The sequence below is a fragment of the Oncorhynchus mykiss genome, chromosome 23 (genome assembly GCF_057628025.1).
Source record: "Oncorhynchus mykiss isolate SJ-2025 chromosome 23, ASM5762802v1, whole genome shotgun sequence".
Taxonomy (NCBI): Eukaryota; Metazoa; Chordata; class Actinopteri; order Salmoniformes; family Salmonidae; genus Oncorhynchus; species Oncorhynchus mykiss.
In genome coordinates this window covers 21,961,634-21,970,094 of record NC_143044.1, presented here as the reverse complement: position 1 = coordinate 21,970,094, position 8,461 = coordinate 21,961,634, and the positions used below count along the sequence as shown (strand labels likewise).

The window sequence follows — 8,461 nt, the reverse complement described above, 5'->3', positions numbered from 1 at the left end:
ATGAGGGCCCGACGTCCACAGGTGGGGGTTGTGCTTACAGCCCAACACCGTGCAGGACGTTTGGCATTTGCCAGAGAACACCAAAATTGGCAAATTCGCCCTGTGCTCTTCACAGATGAAAGCAGGTTCACACTGAGCACATGTGACAGACGTGACAGTCTGGAGACGCCGTGGAGAACGTTCTGCTGCATGCAATATCCTCCAGCATGACCGGTTTGGCGGTGGGTCAGTCATGGTGTGGGTGGCATTTCTTTGGGGGGCCTCACAGCCCTCCATGTGCTCGCCAGAGGTAGCCTGACTGCCATTAGGTACCGAGATGAGATCCTCAGACCCCTTGTGAGACCATATGCTGGTGCGGTTGGCCCTGGGTTCCTCCTAATGCAAGACAATGCTAGACCTCATGTGGCTGGAGTGTGTCAGCAGTTCCTGCAAGAGGAAGGCATTGATGCTATGGACTGGCCCGCCCGTTCCCCAGACCTGAATCCAATTGAGCACATCTGGGACATCATGTCTCGCTCCATCCACCAACGCCACATTGCACCACAGACTGTCTAGGAGTTGGCGGATGCTTTAGTCCAGGTCTGGGAGGAAATCCCTCAGGAGACCATCCGCCACCTCATCAGGAGCATGCCCAGGCGTTGTAGTGAGGTCATACAGGCACGTGGAGGCCACACACACTACTGAGCCTCATTTTCACTTGTTTTAAGGACATTACATCAAAGTTGGATCAGCCTGTAGTGTGGTTTTCCACTTTCATTTTGAGTGTGACTCCAAATCCAGACCTCCATGGGTTGATAAATCTGATTTCCATTGATCATTTTTGTGTGATTTTGTTGTCAGCACATTCAACTATGTAAAGAAAAAAGTATTTAATAAGAATATTTAATTCATTCAGATGTAGGATGTGTTATTTGAGTGTTCCCTTAATTTTTTTGAGCAGTGTATATGTATGCATAGTAGTTAATGACGAGTGATGCGGGAGATTACTGAGTGTGTTTGGGAATAGTACTAAGTGAATATGGATGAGTGTATTGTGTGCTTGACTAATTAACTGAACAGGGTTTAAGCCCCGGTGTGAATGTGGGATGACGTGTTAAGTTTTTTTCTAAAGAGTTGCACAAAGGGTTTGAGTATGGGAAAGGGAAATAGTAAGAGTAGGATGGAGGATATGTGCTGTGAACCAAAAGGGTCGTGTTGTGTAACGGCAAAATCAATTGGTAGGGTACTGAACCAAACAGAGGACTAGACAGAATGGACAGATGGACATTTCCCTGTTGATGGGACACGAAGCACAGAAAGACTGGAGTTTGTGAGAGGCCAACTTGAAAGTAAAGAAAGGAAACAGAAGAAGGTTAAAGTGAAGTGGGACGATTACAGAAAGTGGGAGAAAGAAGCAGAAAATGCAGAGGATAAGGCTGTCAGAGGACTGATGGTAAAGCAAGTGGAACCGGAGAAGAAAGAGGAAGATGGGAAGAAAAAAAGAAGAAAGAAAAAGAAGAAGCCTGGCTGGCCATTCTCTGTCGGGAACCCTTGCATGGGGCCCCCCTTGTATCCCCCTCTGCCAAATCCTCCACCAGCACACAGAGCTGTGGCCTCCCACCCCCTCCTAACCCAGTTGGGGTTGGGCATGTGCCAGGTGGAGGAGCTGTGGGATTAGGAGCTGTTGGAAGGGCTGCAGGTGCTAAAGACACAAAGCTAACGGCAAAAACAAGGACCAAAGCGAACGAGCCGAGCGGTACAGAGGAGAGAGAGAGAGAGGAGCTAGAAGTGCTCAGGAAAGAACTGGAGAAACGTAAGAGAAAGGAGGAAAGTAGAGAAACAGGAAGCAAATTAAGGAGTGCAAACAGGAGGAATTAAGAAGAAAGTAGCCAAGATGATAAAGATAAAAAGAGCAGCAGTGAGGACAGCAATGAAGGCCAAGGAAAGACAGTTGAAGGAAAATGAAACAAAGGACGGAAAGACACTGAAGAAGGCAAAGCTGATGTACTACTCTGGAGGAGGAAGAGGACACCAGGAAAATGGTGGCAACCAAGGAAACAGAGGAGGTAGAGAGGTAGAGGCCAAGGGGCCCCTGCTGGAGCTGACATAGGGAGAGACTGGAGCTGCTACAACTGTGGGAAGGTAGGGCATCTTTCTCCCAGTAGGAGAAGTCCAAGGAGAGTGGCTGTCCCCACCTGCAGGTGTGCAGGTGAACAAACCATTTGGAAAAGGAGGCGGACGAGGGGGCTACCAACCATAAGATGAGGCGGAAACAGAAGAAGAAACGAATTAAGAAAACAATGATGAACAACCAGAAGAATCCTGTCAAATGCTAAAATGTACCACCTTGTCAACCCAAAACCCCATTAATGATATCTTCGGTAATAAACATAAATTCCATTCTTGGTGGACGCAGGGGCCACGGTCCCAGTGTTTAAAATGTCTGCCCTGTCTGTCTCCCCCTCAAAGAAAACAATGTCAACAGTGAGAGAGTCTGGGCAAATGGAGACACTGATTCCCTATGCCCAGTAAATTTATTAGGAAGAGATTTTATGTGTAAAATGAATTTATCTGTTGCCTGTACTGAATAAGCATTGTCATTGGGATGGATAGAACATGGAATCTTCCCATTCCTGATTAATTGTTACTATGCTTGGCACCTGAATGATCTCCATATTGAGGGACAGTTGAGATAGCAATCCCTCTCTCCCCGTTGCATGGTAACTGGGAAGTGTCTGAATACCTACATTGTACTGCTGCTGTTCCCTCATGCGAAGAGGATCCAGAATACCAACAGAGATGATCAAAACAAAAAGAGAAAATCGAGATAACCATGAATGGGATATACAGGAGAAGACTTTGTAGCAGCTGGAGTGTTGTTGATGGATACTCAGATGAGTTTGTATGAAGTCCCTGGCTCTGTTTCCCATTGTAGCTTATCAAAAACTCCAGAAAAACAATGGAAAGATGTGGGTATTTGGATGAAGAAAGTGATGGAAGCAACTGATTGGGTGGCCTGGGAAGGGGAAGGACAGTGGTCAGCTTCTACAGCAACTTTCTATTCCCCATACTGGGCTGCTGCAATGACCAAGAAAACAACCAATTCCTGTTGAAACCATGCCTGTGGTATTACAAGATAATTCACATATTGATTTGCTAAAAGATATCCCTGAAGAACATTGGGCTAAATCAAAGCCCGACATTGGATGCATGAAAGGAGCTGCACCAGTTGTGGCAATTCCAAAAAGCATCCACAAAGCTCAGTACCCTCTTAGCAAGGAAGCCGAAAAGGGTATCATTCCCATTCATAGTGTGTTAGTTGAAAGAGGCACTCTGGTTCCCTCCCCGAATTCACCTTGTAACACAGGTTCAGTATGTTTACGATTTGTTGGTTTGCTCAAAATCTTCAAAGAAAGATTAGAGGCAATTTAAGCTTTGTCTAAACCTGTTACCAAGCAGTACATTATATATTTTTTGGGTGTGGCTGGTTAATGTCAACCATGGTTGAAAGACTGTGCAGAGATAGTTCAACTGCTGCAGGATGGTATTTATGGGAGAAAGATGGATGCGAGTGAAGTTGTGGTCTGGACGGATGAGACTGAGGTGGCATTGGTAAAATTGAAACAAACATTTATATCTACCCCTTGCTTGGGTTTGCCAGAACATAATAAACGCAGTATCATGGGGTGGGATATAGACCTGTTGGTTATTATTCTAAACGATTAGATAGTGTGATCAGGGGAATGGTTTCCTGTTTGAGATCAGTAGCGGCTACTACTGAGGCTGTTTTGGCATGTTCTGATATTGTGGCTCTCTCCCCCCATACCATCCATGTGCCCCATGCTGTGCACACAGCTATTACACAGGCAAGAACGGCTCATTTGACGCCTGCTAGATTATCAGAACATTCTTTTGACAATGTCTCATTTTACTCTGAAACGATGTTCAATTCTTAACCCCCTCAACTCTTCTCCCTACAGCAGATGCTGGTGAAGATCATGACTGTGACATAGATTGGATTTGAGAGACACCCCGTTAGATAATCCAGACTTCGTTTTTTTGTAGATGGGTCTGCCCAGAGAAATTAAAAAGGGGATCAATTAGTTGGTTTTGCTATTATGACTGTTTTGGAAACTGTGGAGAGTGCTCTACTCCCTTCACACTTATCATCCCAGGCGCCAGAACTTTTTGGCCTGACTAGAGCTTGTATTTTGGGAAAGGACAGCTCTGTTAACATTTACATTGAAGCAAGTATGCATTGTGCATGATTTTGGAACATCGTGGAAGAACAGAGGGTTTTTGACCTTGTCTGGAAAACAGATTGCTCACAGTAACCTTGTTTTGTCTCTGTTACAGGCTATCCAGCTGCCCTCGTCTGTTTCTATAATCAAGTGTCAAGCACATTCTTTCTCTAACGACAACATCTCTCTGGGGAACACTAAAGCTGACCGTGCAGCTATATTACTGCTTCCTCTTCTGTTTCCCCCTTCCTACAGATGGCAGCAGTTCCAGCCCCCACCAACCCTTTCTCTGTTGATGACGTGGTTGCTTTGCAGGCAACGGCTGATGAGTCAGAGAGACGCAAGTGGGTTGGGTACTGTCGTAAAGACGCATCGGGTGTATGGCTGGATGAGAGGAGCAAACCGTTGTACTTTCCATTTCCTTGCCAAGTTGTCACATGGTCAGGATCATGTGTCCAAAGGAGGGATAGTGGATCTTGTAAGTAAATATTGGTGTACAGTAGGTTTTATTGGTGTACAGTAGGTTTTACTGTGTTTGCAGAAAATATCTCCAAGAACTGTTTGATTTGCATGACTAATAATATTGGACGTGGCATTTCAGTATCCCCCACGTCCCATCCAAGGCCTGAATGACCTTTTGAGCACTTAATGATGGACTGCATTGATATAAATATAGGGCTTTCTCCTATAGAGCTCCATTTTTATGGAACGGTCTGCCTACCCATGTCAGAGACGCAAACTCGGTCTCAACCTTTAAGTCTTTACTGAAGACTCATCTCTTTAGTGGGTCATATGATTGAGTGTAGTCTGGCCCAGGAGTGGGAAGGTGAACGGAAAGGTTATGGAGCAACGAACCACCCTTGCTGTCTCTGCCTGGCCGGTTCCCCTCTTTCCACTGGGATTCTCTGCCTCTAACCCTGTTACAGGGGCTGAGTCACTGGCTTACTGGGGCTCTCTCATACCGTCCCTGGGAGGGGTGCGTCACCTGAGTGGGTTGAGTCACTGATGTGATCATCCTGTCTGGGTTGGCGACCCCCCCCTTGGGTTGTGTCGTGGCGGAGATCTTTGTGGGCTATACTCAGCCTTGTCTCAGGATGGTAAGTTGGTGGTTGAAGATATCCCTCTAGTGGTGTGGGGGCTGTGCTTTGGCAAAGTGGGTGGGGTTATATCCTTCCTGTTTGGCCCTGTCCGAGCGTGTCCTCGGATGGGGCCACAGTGTCTCCTGACCCCTCCTGTCTCAGCCTCCAGTATTTATGCTGCAGTAGTTTATGTGTCGGGGGGCTAGGGTCAGTTTGTTATATCTGGAGTACTTCTCCTGTCCTATTCGGTGTCCTGTGTGAATTTAAGTATGCTCTCTCTAATTCTCTCTTTCTCTCTTTCTTTCTCTCTCTCGGAGAGAGACCTAGGACCATGCCTCAGGACTACCTGACATGATGACTCCTTGCTGTCCCCAGTCCACCTGGCCGTGCTGCTGCTCCAGTTTCAACTGTTCTGCCTTATTATTATTGGACCATGCTGGTCATTTATGAACATTTGAACATCTTGGCCATGTTCTGTTATAATCTCCACCCGGCACAGCCAGAAAAGGACTGGCCACCCCACATAGCCTGGTTCCTCTCTAGGTTTCTTCCTAGGTTTTGGCCTTTCTAGGGAGTTTTTCCTAGCCACCGTGCTTCTACGCCTGCATTGCTTGCTGTTTGGGGTTTTAGGCTGGGTTTCTGTACAGCACTTTGAGATATCAGCTGATGTATGAAGGGCTATATAAATACATTTGATTTGATTTGATTGAGTTGACCCCTTGTGATGGGAACAAGTATTGTTTGGTGATTGTTGACATGTTTTCTAAATGGATTGAAGCTTTTGACAAAGAACATGGAATGGAGGAAGACATGGTTGATTATTGCGTCACCCTTAAATAATGCAGAAAACATCATGGGGTCAGGGTCAAGTCCATTTGTATATTCACATTGACCCCTATGGAAACTCCCACAAGTGGTAACCTGCTCCTACCTTAATTGGCCCCAACCCACACACCCAACACTCTTTTTGTCCAGATGTAAGATTAGCAACCATTTCTGCTCTAGAGAGGAACAGATTTTCCTCATGGTTATGAGGGCCCAATGATCATCTACTTCTGTGCCACTACTCCGGACCTGCGTTGGCCCCGTTGGCTCAGGACTTATCTCATCCTCTGTCAGGTTTCCAACAATAGGAAAAACCTGCTGTTTTTATTATCACTCCTGTGCTAACACAGAGGAGGGCCACACTGCACCACTTGAACTGGCGAAGCCTCATTTCTCCTGGATCAGGAACTCGTCTGCAGAGCAACACGTGGATCCAGGTGTCTCTCTCAGCAACCTTCACCACAGTAGGGGTGATCAGAAGAACTTGGAACTTGGACCCCTCTTCCAACTCTTTCTTCACTCTTTCTCCTGAAGTCTTTGACCACTACGTAATCACCATGGCTCAAACAGTGCTCAGTTCCACTTGCCAAGTTCAGCAAAGACGCCTTCACTCGAGGAAAGAGAGTCTTGAAAACACTTAATCACATAGACCCACCATCGTTTGCTAGGCCAGAGAATACTTTACTCCCACCCATGTCAGTTGGTGCAGAACAGATGTCGCTGCAACCCGATGGTGGTAAGAACTATGTAAACAATGGTTAAACATTGAGAGATTTAGTCAATCCTAAATTTGCAGATCCCGTGTGTATGTGTGTGCAATTCAGATTGTAAAACCCAGAGTGAACGGCTTGTAAGATTGGAGTGTCTAGTGCAACGTATTGATTTCACTTACTTTAATATAACCTCATTTGATAGAAGCTATAATCTAATGCTTACATAAACATTTTACAATAATTATCACAGTGATAAAATAAGGGAATGTGAGGGAAATGTTATGTTTAATAATCAAATCAATGCTAAAGTATCGAATCAATGCTACTTTCTAATAACTAATTACAAAGGTTCATGCAGGTGACTGACTGATTGTCTATGGAGGAATCCTCACTATCACTGTTCAACTTGGCAGTATGCCCAGAATATTGCTATGGGAACAACTGAGGTATCTCAGTTTCAAGATCTCAACTTACAGACAGAGAGCCTCGTGAGGTATTGGTCAGTCACATGTGCGAGCCACCAGTAGTGAACACAACTGCAGGGACCACCCCAACAGAGCTTCTGATAGATATGTACGGTGTGCAGAGTTTGCTGTAACCGCTCCAGCGTGCTAATAATAAAGAGTGACTCATTTTAAGGTTGGCTTCAGGTGTCCCTGGTGTTGAATTTCCACCACAGTATGATATATTAAGAGCAGTAGATGGTAGGTAGAGGGTTCTTTCCATCCTAAAAACAAGTAAGACCTTCATGCCACCCCCACAGTTAGAGAGACAGAGATACAGGGGAGAGACCCTGATAGTACCCAAAAAAAGGGGCTTACCTGGTTATGAAGGACTCAAGGCAGCTTCCCTAAGGCAAAGCAGCAATATAATCAAGCACATACAGGATGGGTAGATAGCTGTTTAGGTTGCATACTAAGACAGTGAACACTATGGCTGATGCAGAGATATGGGAAGCTGGACACACACGTGGCAGAGGAACAGCAGACTCAAGTGAATGATGTCACTTCATGAGGTCATTACTCAGCGATGGTACAGTAACACCGGAATGTATCACATTACCTTGTAAGGAACTCATGAAACGTGTTCAAAGCTTTGTTTCTGAGAACTTTCCATAGAACCTACCTGATGATCAAAAGCAGAGCTTACAGTGGCTTGCGAAAGTATTCACCCCCCTTGGCATTTTTCCTATTTTGTTGCCTTACAACCTGGAATTAAAATATATATTTTTTAAAACATTTTATCATTTGATTTACACAACATGCCTACCACTTTTTATTTATTTATTTTTACCTTTATTTAACCAGGTAAGCAAGTTTGAAGATGCAAAATATTTTTATTTTGAAAAACAACAAATAAGACAACAAAAACAGAAAACTTGAGCGTGCATAACTATTCACCCCCAAAGTCAATACTTTGTAGAGCCAACTTTTGCAGCAATTACAGCTGCAAGTCTCTTGGGGTAAGTCTCTATAAGCTTGGCACATCTAGCCACTGGGATTTTTGCCCATTCTTCAAGGCAAAACTGCTCCAGCTCCTTCAAGTTGAATGGGTTCCGCTGGTGTACAGCAATCTTTAAGTCATACTACAGATTCTCAGTTGGATTGAGGTCTGGGCTTTGACT

At 45.1% G+C, this 8,461-nt stretch overlaps 1 long non-coding RNA gene across 1 annotated transcript; it reads left to right on the top strand.

Annotated features, from left to right (window-relative positions):
- The first annotated feature begins 1,662 nt into the window (after positions 1-1,662).
- On the top strand, positions 1,663-7,475 carry LOC149972544 (uncharacterized). Its single transcript, XR_016491001.1, has 2 exons — positions 1,663-4,698; positions 5,617-7,475. It is a non-coding gene; the product is annotated as an uncharacterized LOC149972544 (long non-coding RNA).
- The last annotated feature ends 986 nt before the right edge of the window (positions 7,476-8,461 follow it).